This window comes from Manis javanica, chromosome Y (genome assembly GCF_040802235.1).
Source record: "Manis javanica isolate MJ-LG chromosome Y, MJ_LKY, whole genome shotgun sequence".
Classification (NCBI taxonomy): domain Eukaryota; kingdom Metazoa; phylum Chordata; class Mammalia; order Pholidota; family Manidae; genus Manis; species Manis javanica.
This window is the reverse complement of record NC_133175.1, coordinates 4,144,719-4,157,386: the sequence shown is the minus strand read 5'-3', so window position 1 is coordinate 4,157,386 and position 12,668 is coordinate 4,144,719. Positions and strand designations below refer to the sequence as shown.

The following is a 12,668-nucleotide window of genomic DNA, read 5'->3' as shown; positions in this document are numbered from 1 at the left end:
ACATTTGCAGGTGCTTTTACTGCTGCAAAGTTGGCAGTCAAGGCCGGACCTTGAGTGTAATGGATTCATCAATGTCCTTTGAACTAGTTGTTCATGTAACCAAAGGTGGTTATGGATGGGATCTTTGACAGTGGTTTGAACAAACACTTTATGATAGAGAAGCAACTGGCTGATTCATACTATGCCTTTCTGGCTATGGAGCCCATCACTGGAATAGCCCCAACCAAGGTAATAACCAACTAGCCTATCACTGTGTGAGTGTGAAACTCAACCCAAAGGTCACAGAGTGGCATGGCACAGACATCTACACTGGACAAATGGAGCTCATATTTACAGCAGTGCAGTGCCCTCTCTAGTAGCCCCTTAACTTGATAGCTCCAATGTTTACTGGGGCTAGTGACCTATACCAGTGGAAAACAGGAAGGACTTGCTTTTGAGCCCTTGTTAGCTGAGACTCCTTACAAGGAGGGAAAAGCCCCTATACGTGAAGATGCATGGCACACAGACAGCTCTAGTCATGCACAGCCTCCAAACTGGAGGGCTGTGGCTTTCCATACCAAAACTGAGACAATATGGATGGAGGATGGAGAGGGGAAGAGCAGATAAAGGGATGAGTTGTAGGCAGTATGGCTCATGATCACCCACGGGTCTTCCCCTATAGATGTCTGCACTCACAGCTGAGCCATCTGTTGGGGCTTGACTCTGTGGCTACCAACATGGTACCATGCCAACTGGATGGTCACTGGCCCTTTGGGAGCAAGAGTTGTGGCAAGACTTATCTGCCTCTGGTCAGACTAAGACTATTACTGCATATCATGTGACTGGCCTTTTGCCTTTGACATCTGCAGGGAATGATGCAGACACATTGGCCCATGTGAATTGGCTAGAAGGAAACCCTGCCTCTGATGTTGCCCAATAGTTACATCAGTGTTTGTTGCATGTGGGGCAAAATATAATGTGGACTCTAACCCATCAGTGGGGCTTGCTATTGACCTGGGTCAGCAAGCCCAGAAGGAGTGCTTTATGTGCTCTCAGAGTGACTTATGCTGAGTCCCACAGCAGCATGGTATACAATATATTGGGATTCCAAGTTGGAAGCTGTAGAGAGGGGGGGCTAATAAGAGGTGAAGCTGAACACTGTTGCTGCATCCACTGGAGCCTCCCCACCATCTATAGGCAGGCTCTAGGAGCAACCCTACTAAAGGTAACACCCATTTATACAGATTTCGGGTTCAGAGGTCCTGCCTACTTCTGCTGTAAGAATAGAAATTAGTTAGCATAAGAGTAGCCATCTTAGGGCCTAGAAGCCATTTTATTTAGGAAGAAAAAAAACTGGGACTGGGTAAGGCCTTGAAAAACAAGTTAATCATGAACACCGGTGGTAGGCAGCTGTGACCCTTGGTCAGCTAAATCATACATACCAATCTTATCATGCAGAACCGCCCTAACAATGGAGGAGTAGAGAAGTGGTCTTATCTTGCCCTTGCTTAACCCCAGGATGTATGTCTTGTAAGAATAATGTGCAGCTGTGGAAAATTACTATGAGTTAACTGCTTTGAAAATGCTATATAAATCCTTGGCTTTGAGTGCTCAGGGTCCTTGTTGGAACCCGCTGTGTCGGGCAGACACTTGGACCCCAACTAGCTGGAATAATAATAAACCTCTTGCTTGTTGCATCGATCTGCCGTGGCCTTCATCTCCTCAGTAGGGGGAAGCACAGACCAGAATAAGGCCATTGGGTCTTACATTTGGGGGCTCATCCGGGATCTCATGCCTCCCCAGAGGAACGACAAGCCAAGGATCGAAGGCTTGCCCTGGCCAGGTATTACTGTGTTTGTGCCCTGTCCATGTGTCTCTTGTCAAACCTGTAAGAACGTTCTGTGTTTAATCATAAAGTGCCTTGCTGGATAGTGAGCACACTCAATGTTTTTGTTCACGAACAAACCTGAAACCTGTATAAGCCTGTGGGAGCTCCAATCTGTATCTGGGTCAGCATTGACTTAGGCGATGCGCTGGCAGTTCACTGGCTAAGGGTCTTGGGAGACGTCCCTTGCCCCCATCTGGAGGACGAAGTCCTCATCTGTGAGGAAAGTCAGCTGCTGCTGCAGTATGACAAGCCCTCAACTTACTTTCAGTTTTGCCTCCGCAGCCGCGGTAGATTCTTTTCTGTAGGCGCCTGTTTGTTAGTTATTGTGTTTATCCTAGTTTTGTTGTTGATGGAAAAAATGGGACAGACACAGATGACTCCTTTACACTTGACTTTAAGACACTGGGAAGACGTAAAGAGCAGAGCACATAACCTGTCTGTTCTTGTTAAAAAGGATAAATGAAAGACTCTGGCCTCAGCTGATTGGCCAGCTTTTCAGGTTGGCTGGCCTCCCGGGGGATCTTTCTTTCTTCCCCTTATACAGGCAGTCAAAAAGAAAGTTTTCAGTACCGGATCCCGCGCACACCAAGACAAGATTCCTTACATTCTTGTCTGGGAAAACTTAGTCACAGAACCCCCCCTTGGGTTCAGCCCTTCTTACCCCACCCATCTTCACAGGTTCTTGCACTCCTCAGCGACCCAAAGGAATTTAAGAAAGTTCTGCCTTCACCAACTGATGCAGATCTCCCCCTCCTAGATTTCCCCCTCCAAACCCTCCTACCGCTCCCCCACAACCTGCTGCCCCCCTAGTCCCTATTCCTTCCCCCTCCCTCTCCCACTCCTCCTGTCCCTCCCATTCCCATCATTCCCCCACCTCCTCCGATCACTCAGGCCAGCAGAGGGCAAAACGTTGGCCCAGCCAAAGGGACAACGAGCCGCCAGGCCCCTTCACCAGGGGCCACTATGACACTTCCCCTTTGAGCCCCCGGCCGCCCTCTGAGGATGGCCAGCAATTCCTACAGTATTGGCCTTTCTATTCCTCAGACCTCTACAACTGGAAGACCCAAAACCCCCCTTTTTCAGAAAATCCCAGAGGGTTGATCAACCTGATTGAATCTTTACTTTTCACCCATCAGCCCACTTGGGATGACTGCAACCAGTTGTTACAGGTCCTGTTTACAATGGAAGAAAAAGACCAGCTCCTCCTGGAGGCCCAGAAGAAAGTACGGGGGCCGATGGGCAACCCACTCTGAACCCACCCATTATCGAGGAGGGGTTCCCCTGACCAGACCTGATTGGGACTTCAACACCCCGGAAGGTAAGGAGCACCTGAAAGTCTTCCACCAGGCTCTGATGGCAAGTCTCAGGGGAGCAGTGAGGTGCCCCACCAATTTGGCTAACTTAAGGGGAGTCCTTCAAGGACCCAATGAATCCCCCTCAGCATTTTTAGAAAGACTCATAGAGGCTTTTCGGCAGTACACTCCATATGATCCAGTCAGTGAGGAACATAAAGCCACAGTTATTGTAGCTTTTATAGATCAATCTAGTAAAGACATCAGGAGGAAATTGCAAAGGCTAGAAGGACTGCAGGACAAAACCTGCGAGACTTAGTACAGGTGGCAGAGAAAGTGTATCATGATAGAGAGACTGAAGAAGAAAAATAGGGTAGGAAGCTGCGAGAGGCTGAGGAGAGAAAGATGGCAAGAATGCAACCTCCATAAAATCACCACTGTTGTGAGAGAGATCAGAGAACCTAAACCAGGGCCAGGCGGCAGGAGACAGCAGCTAGATAAAGATCAGTGTGTGTACTGTAAAGAAAAGGGACATTGGGCCAGAGAATGCCCAAATAAGAGAAAGAAACCTCAGCAGTGGGAAAAACCCATTGTCCACCCTAAGATTCTGACCACGCATGAAGACAGTGATTAGGGGGGACAGGGTATGGAGCCCCTCCCCGAACCTAGGGTAACCTTAACTGTGGAGGGGAGGCCTACTCAATTTCTAGTAGACACCAGGGCACAGCATTCGGTATTGCAACAAGCTGATGGACTGCTCTCAAATCAGAAATCATGGGTCCAGGGAGCCACAGGGAATAAACTGTACTCTTGGACCACCGCACGGATGGTAGACCTGGGAACAGGATTAGTGTCTCACTCTTTCCTCATGATCCCGGATTGCCCATATCCTTTATTGGGAAGAGACTTGCTGACAAAAATGAAAGCCCAGATACATTTCCTGCCAGAAGGGCCACAGCTTAAAAGGCCCTCAGAGGACCCCATCCAGATATTGACTGTGATGTTAGAAGATGAGAATAGACTTTTTGAATTCAAAACAGAGAACCCAGGCTCAGGAGACCTCAGCCTGTGGCTAAGAAATTTCCCTCAGGCATGGGCAGAGATGATAGGAGTCAGGAAGGCTAAACATAGGCCGCCTGTCTATGTTGAACTAAAACCACAAGCCACCCCCATAGCAGTTCGTCAGTACCCTATGCCAAGAGAAGCCAGAGAAGGAATCTGGCCCCATATCACCCGATTCCTCCAGTTGGGGATATTGTGCAGAAGTCAATCTGCCTGGAACACCCCCTTCTTCCTGTCAGGAAGCCAGGCACAAATGAATAACATCCAGTCCAAGACCTGCGAGAAGTTAACAAGCAGGTAATAGACATTCATCCCACAGTTCCTAATCTTTATATTCTTTTAAGTTCCTTGCCACCTCTGTGAGGCTGGTATACCATTTTAGATTTAAAAGATGCCTTCTTCTGCCTCCAACTTGTGCAGAAGAGTCAAGAGCTTTTCACCTTTGAATGGAGAGACCCAGATGGAGGAGTGATGGGGCAACTCACGTGGACCCGGCTCCTGGAAGAATTCAAAAATTCCCCCACCCTCTTCAATGAAGCTCTCAACCAAGACCTGGCACTATATTGAGAAGCTAACCCCCAAGTAACCTTGCTGCAATATGTTGATGATCTTCTGTTTGCAGCCAAAATGAAAGAAGATTGCCTGAAAGGGACGGAGAAGCTCTGGCAGAATTAGGAACTCTAGGATATCAGGCGTTACCCAAGAAGGCACAAATCTGCAAATGACAGGTAAGCTCTGTGTGTTATGAGAAGGGAAGAGGTGACTGTCAGACGCGAGGAAAGAGACTGTTATCCATATCCCTCCGCCTGAGACTTCTAAGCAAGTAAGAGAATTCCTGGGGACCACAGGATTTTGCAGGCTATGGATCCCCGGGTTCACAGAGATGGCAGCCCTACTCTACCCTCTCACCAAAGCTGGACCTTTCTCTTGGGGAGAGAAAGAACAGAAGGCGTTTGATGCCATTAAGCTGGCATTGATGTGCGCCCCAGCTCTGGGACTCCCCAATGTGAGAAAACCCTTCCACCTGTTCATGGCGGAGAACAGGGGGATAGCCAAAGGGGTGCTGACTCAGAAGCTCGAACCATGGAAATGGCCCGTAGCATACCTGTCTAAAAAACTAGATCCAATAGCCACCGGCTGGCCTGCATGTTTGAAAATAATGGCTGTAGCAGCAGTATTAGTCAAAGATGCAGACAAATTGACTCTAGGGCAAAATCTAACCATGACTGCTCCGCATGCGCTAGAAAGCATAATCCAGCAGCCCCCACATTGGTGGCTTACAAATGCTCAGATAACTCCCTACCAAGCCCTGTTGCTCAACTCCAACTGGTTGACATTCTCTCCACCGACCATCTCAATCCGGCCACTTTGCTGCCAGACCCCGATCTTGAACCCGCGGTGCATGACTGTCAGCAATTATTAGCCGAAGCCCATGGGTGGTGTAAAGACTTGACTGACCTGCCTTTACCAGACACTGAAGCCTCCTGGTTTACAGATGGAAGCAGCTACCTAGAAAAGAGAAAGCATAAGGCAGGAGCAGCTGTGGTAGATGGAGAAAAAATAGTGTGGGCTCAGCCCCTCCCCAAGGGAACCTCTGCACAGAAAGCTGAGCTCATTGCTCTTACGAAAGCGCTAGAACTGGGAGCTGGGAAGAAAATTAACATCTATACAGATAGTAGATACGCCTTTGAGATGGCACATGTGCATGGAGCCATTTACCAACAAAGAGGACTCCTTACCTCTGAAGGAAGAGAAATAAAAAACAAGCCGGAAATCACAGCACTCTTAAAGCTCTGCACAAACCAGTCAAAGTAAGTATAATTCATTGCCCCGCTCACCAACACAGGAAGTCCCACATTGCTGTAGGCAATAATATGGCTGATCAGGCTGCCCGAGAAGTGGCTGCAAAGACAGTAGAAATCTTCCTCTCTCAAACCCAGCCTGAGCCAAGCCTGCCACCCTATCAATATAGCCCAGCAGATTTAGAACTAATCTCCAAAGACCATACTCACTATTTTGATGAACAGAAGAGAGCCTGGTACACCCAAAATAGAAAAATCATCCTGCCCCAAGAAACTGCCAAAGCCATAATCAAACAGATGCATCAGTGGACACATTTAGGAGTGCACAAACTTACTCAGACTGTCTTAAACTCCAGGTGGTATGTGACGAACCTGCAGCAGGTAGCTGAATCAGTAGTTAAGCCATGTGTTCCTTGTCAAGAAACAAACTCTCCCGGGAAGAAATCTTGGACTAGGAAACGGGCAAGGGGGAATGGGCCTGGACAGTTTTGGGAAATAGACTTCACTGAAATTAAACCAGGGAAGTATAAATTTAAGTATCTTCTAGTGTTTGTAGATATCTTTTCAGGATGGGTTGAAGCCTTTCCAACAAGGCAGGAAATGTCTGCAGTAGTAACAAGGAAAATACTAGAAGAAATATTTCCTCAGTTTGGGATACCTAAGGTAATAGGATCTGACGACAGACCCGCTTTCATCACCCAGGTAAGTCAGGAAGTTGGTAAGTATTTGGGGACCGATTGGAAATTACATTGCATGTACAGACCCCAGAGTTCAAGGCAAGTAGAAAGGATGAATTAAACCCTAAAAGAAACCTTAACTAAATTGACCATAGACACTGGCTCAGACTGGGTGGTGCTCCTTCCCCTAGCATTGTTTCAAGCTTGGAATACCCCCACCCATCTCAATCTAACCCCCTATGAAATCTTGTATGGCTTCCCCGCCCCACTTACTTGCCTGCATGACCCCTTCCCCATTACCCAGACTGACAACCGTGATTTATATAATAGGTTGAAAGCTCTCAAGGCAGTCCAAAGAGAAGTGTGGACCCAACTGAAAGCAGTCTATGAGCCCAGCACTTCAGAGGCAACCCACCCATTCCAATTTGGAGACTTTGTGTTTGTAAGTGAACACCAAGTGCAGACTCTTGAGCCACGGTGGAAACGACCCTACTTAGTGTTGCTGACCACCCCAACAGCAGTCAAAGTTGATGAGATTGCTGCCTGGATCCATGCATCGCATGTGAAACCCGTTATCACAGCCGGGACAGCTGACGACCATCTCGCATGGAGAGCCCAATCTACTGAGAATCCTCTCCAGCTTAAAATCACCAGAAGACCCCTAAAGTGACCAGGTGCACGTCCGGAGACACCAACGCTATTCAGCTGACCCATGCACCATTCTCAAAAACTCTATTCAAGATGACCGCGTCAGCTGGACAAAGACAATCGACAAAAGCTAAGACTGCACCATTCATATTATATATATTGTGTCTTTCCCCTATTGAACTCAGCGACCCTAACCCCCATGTCCCCTATTGGCTCACCTGGGAAATAGAGAACTTGGAAACTCATGAAATACACAACTGCACTTCCCACACAACCCCCTTAGGCACGTGGTTTCCTAACCTGTACTTTAACCTAGACAGAGTAGCAAACTTAGAAAAGAGGGGTGGTAAGGGCAGGAGTCAGCATTCAGGCCCCCCCTCTTCCCGTGCCCCCCAGCTCTGTCCTGTTGGAATGGGAGGAGGAGACTGGTGAGAAAAACAGCGCCAAGTCTCTGTGAGTTGAAATGGGTTTTATGCGTGCCCAGGGTTTAGAATAGGGCCAGAGAAGCAGCAGTGTGGAGGAGCCAAGTCCCGATACTGTGCACATTGGAGTTGTGTTACCACCAAGATGGAGAGTGGAAGCGGCAAGTAACTCCCCAGCTCATCACTCTCATTCGTTAAACCGTGCAGCTGAACCAGGTACAGTCCAGACTGTAATCTGCTCAGGCTCAGTTCACAGAACAAGGAAAAAAAGACACCCGATGGCAGTCAGGGTTAACCTGGGGCCTATATCTCTATTAGAGCCCTCCTTTTGGAATCCTTATCTGAGTCAAATTAAAAGTTGAGCCAATAGTCGAGATAGCCTTAGGTCCAAATAAATTATTGAAACCCAAAGCACCCAAAACCCCTAGACAGTCCCTCAAGGTGACACAGCCCCCTAAGTCCCTTCCCCAAAGCCTGTTGAGCCCAGCTTGGACACCAGCCCCCACCATAGAAAGCCAGCAATCTTGACTCCTTAGTCTAATCAGAGGCACTTTCCAAGTTATCAACAATTCCCATCCTGAGCTAACTCGCTCCTACTGGTTATGCTATGATGTTGCTCCCCCTTACTATGAAGGTATAGCATTTGTTAATGCTCTCAACCAGTCTCCTGACCTCTTCCAGTGTAGATGGCAGCAGAAAGGACCAAGACTCACTTTATCTTCTGTGAGTGGGCAGGGAACCTGTATTGGGAAAGTTCCTAAAACTTACACCTCCCTCTGCAACAAGACAGAAGTAATAAGCACCACCCCAACATATTATATTCCCCCATCTAACAGGTGGTAGGCCTGCCAAACCGGAGTCACTCCATGTGTTCATTCCCAGAAGTTAATCGAAACTTCTGATTTTTGCGTTCTAGTACAATTAATACCCCACCTTATTTACCATCCTTATGATGAAGTCCTGTCCCAACTAGGCCAGTCTTCGCCCCGAGTCAAACGAGAACCCATGAGTCTGACTATCTCCCTCTTACTAGGCCTCGGCCTAGGGGCAGCAGGGGTAGCCACAGGAGTATCCTCACCAGTTTTCCAGAACCAGTATTACCACATCTCAGAGAAGCCATAGATGCAGACTTAGAAGAGATAGAGAAATCCATATCCACCCTGCAAGACTCTTTAACTTCTTTATCAGAAGTAGTCCTACAAAATAGAAGAGGGTTAAACATGTTATTCCTCCAACAAGGTGGACTGTGCATTGCCCTTAAAGAAGAATGTTGCTTCTATGTAGATCATTCAGGAGTAGTAAAAGACTCCATGGCCAAAGTTAGAGAAGGGTTAGCTAAAAGGAAAAGAGAAAAAGAACAAACCCAAGGGTGGTTTGAGTCCTGGTTCAACTATTCGCCATGGTTCACTACCCTCATCTCTACTCTAGTAGGGCCACTAATAATCTTAATATTAATTCTAACTTTTGGCCTCTGCATCCTAAACCGCCTAGTTACCTTTATCAAAGAACGCATTAGCACTGTGAAAATCATGGTGTTGAGACAGAACTATCAGAGTGTTGACCAAACAGATGACCCCTAGTTTCATGATTGAAATAGATACAAGAAGAAGAGGGGAATGTAAGAATAGAAATAGGTTAGCATAAGAGTAGCCATCTTAAAGGCCTAGAAGCCATTTTCTGAATGTGTGTGACTTGGAAAAAACTGGGACTGGGTAAAGCCTTGAGAAACAAGTTAATCAATCATGAACACCGGGTGGTAGGCAGCAGTGACCCTTGGTCAGTAACCTTGGTCAGTTAATCATACATACCAAGCTTATCATGCAGAACCACCCTAACAATTGAGGAGTGGTCTTATCTTGTCCTTGCCTAACCCCAGGATGTATGTCTTGCAAGAATAATGTATAGCTGTGAAAAATTACTACGAGTTAAGTGCTTTGAAAATGCTATATAAACCCTTGGCTTTGAGTGCTTGGGGTCCTTGTTGGAACCTGCTGTGTTGGGCAGACACTTGGACCCCAGCTAGCTGGAATAATAATAAACCTCTTGCTTGTTGCATCGACCTGCCGTGGCCCTTGTCTCCTGACTAGGGGGAAGCACAGACTGGAATAAGGCAGCTGGGTATTACACCCAGCAAAGTCCAAATCCTTATGCACTGTTGTCCTCCCCTGAACACCCATCCCCCTCCTCCTTCCCACCTCTGCATCTGCCTCTTTTTCTGTAAAACATCTTTCCCCCTCCTCTCTGATATCCACCAGCAAATGTCCCCTTCTAACCCCCACTCCAAATATTCCCCTATCCCAGCCTCAGACATGCTCTCCCACTCTTGCTTCCCACCCAATACCTCCCCAGACACCTTCTCGCCCTATCCTACACTTCTGTGAAGTAGCAGGCATTGAAAGGCCTGTTTGTGTTTATATCTCCTTTTCAGTTAATGATCTGGAGCATATTGAAAAAAGATCCGGAAAGAATTCCTCCGTGTTACTCAAATGTATGACCTCACTTGGGGGGACATTTACCTTATCCACTCATCTACCCTCACAGATGACAAGAGGGAACATATTTGGTGTGCAGCCCAAAATTATGCTGATGAGTTGTACCACCAGCACCTTGCTAATCATGCTACAGCAGCTCAAGCAGTCCCCAGGTCTGAGGTCCAAAAACCCCAAGTGGACATACCAACTCAGTGACCCTAGTAGGGCAAGTCATGAACACATGATCACTTGCCTCCTGGCAAAGGTGGGAAAAAATAATAATAAATAGGTCAACTCTGAGTGCCTTGGGGAAATTACCCTGTGGACAGATGAAAACCCTGCCCTCCTTATAAACTGCTTTTCAGAGGATGATCAAATACACAAACACCAGCCCTAACTCCCCTGAAGGCCTTATTTTCCTACACCTCCATTTCATTTCCCAGTCTTACCCAGATATTTGTGAAAAGCTCCAAAAATTAGCAAATGGACCCCAAACACTCCCAAAAAAGCTTACAGACCTTGCCTTTAAGGTTTTCAACAACTAGATTAAGGAACAAAAAACTCAGAAAGAAAAACAGGCTAAAGCCAAATATCAGATTCTGGCCTTCCTAGTTTGACCTCCCTCTGACTGAGAGAACCAGGCAGGACCTAACCAAAGTGACCCCATCTTAGAAAGTAGAAAGTTAAACTAACTCACCCATTTCAGTACCTAGAGTCAGTTACTAATAAAAAAACACACTAACTTACCCCATTTCAGTGTCACAAGTCAGTTACTAAGAAATAACAGAGAGGACCTTCACCCTAAAGACATTATGAAAAGGGGAAATAGCCATGGTGACCCTCGAATGGCCCAATCAGCTTGAGACACACCAGCCCTAGTTAAAAGTCAACCTATCACAGTTCTGCCTGGAAGGAAACTCCCTAACTGGCCCTTCTGTGTGTATAAAAATCCTGCTAACATGTTCGCAGGGGCTCCTGAACCAAGTCCTGCTGTGTCGGACTGGTTGGGTGCCCAAGCTCAAGCTTGTACTGTTTTAATAAAGGCTCCTTGTCTTTACATGCCATCTGAGTCCTCCAGTGGTTTTGGGACTTGCCGTGATTCAGGCCTAACACTAACAAGCCTGCAAAGGCTTCACCCCACATCCGTCTAGCAACAATTTTTGCTGTGGTAGTCAGTGCAACTGGGCCAATGCTTGCCTTAGTCCCAGACCTCCTACAAAGCTATGACTGAACAGTGCACAGTGTTCAGGAAAGTGGATTGCTCCCTAGGGATGCCAACCCCTCCCTTGAGTTCTCTCCCCTCCAAGCAACCAGACACATCTAGACAGACCCTTGAGACCCTCATCATTTTGTCTTCAGAGACTGATTGACATGGCCCAGATCCCAAGGCCCCCTTCACAACAACACCAGCGGATCCACGAGTAACGATGGTGGTGGCAGGAAGTCAGATTTCTTTCCTGGTTGACAAAGGTCCAGCCTCTCTGTGCTAACTGAATACTCAGGACCTTTACTCCCTTCCTCTATCATGGTTGTTTGAATGAAAGGCTTAAAAGAAACACCAGCCCAAATGCTTCCTTTATATTGTTCCTTGGTCCATATTTGACTCCCTCCTTTCTGGTAATTCCCCACTGCCCACTCCCCCACTTCTGGGAAGAGATATCCTCCACCACATGGCAGCAGGGCTGGCATTCTTGATTGATATGCCCCAGAGGGAAGCTGCTATTCTGGGAGGGGACCAGAGCAGTACATTTCTTATGTTAATTTTGCTGCCTTCAGGGGAGTTAGAATGGCTCAGAGGAGACCATTTAATGAGTCTACATCTCTAGCCCTTTGTCATATTCCCAAAAAATCCTTAAAAGGAGAAACCCCCAACTTTTCACATACACCTCTCTCCATGTCACCTACACTTTCTAAGTGTGTAGCCTTAAATCTAAGCTTGTTTTGTTTCCTATGAATTTGCCTTAATAACCATCAGGCTGGAGAGCCTATAACCGAAGAAATGTGGGATACACTCCATTTGCAGCCAGATTTAGCTACAGAGAAATATGAGTTAGACATAGCTACAGAGATATGTGAGTTAAACCTCCATTTAAAAGCTTAGTCCTACCAAACTGCTTCCAGCCATCATGGGAATTACAGCCTAAAATAACGGCTCATTACATCTCAATCTATATGTTTATGTGTATAAATGTGTAAATGGAAGATACACTTCTACCTCTGGATGGTACTGCTAAAAATTAACTTAAAGACAAGCTCTTGTAAAAATTGGGCACTCACAGAAATTCTGATGAAAAATATTTAGTATTGATGCTAATTTATGTTTAACTAAAATAGACACATCCTTACGGTTATCAGCTGCCTAGATTTACCTGAAGTCATTTAAGTTGATATTATCTGTTAAATCTTTCAAAGAATATATAATTAAAG

At 46.7% G+C, this 12,668-nt stretch overlaps 1 pseudogene; it reads left to right on the top strand.

Moving 5' to 3' along the window:
• The first annotated feature begins 1,770 nt into the window (after positions 1 to 1,770).
• On the top strand, positions 1,771 to 6,685 carry LOC140847579 (uncharacterized; annotated as a pseudogene).
• The last annotated feature ends 5,983 nt before the right edge of the window (positions 6,686 to 12,668 follow it).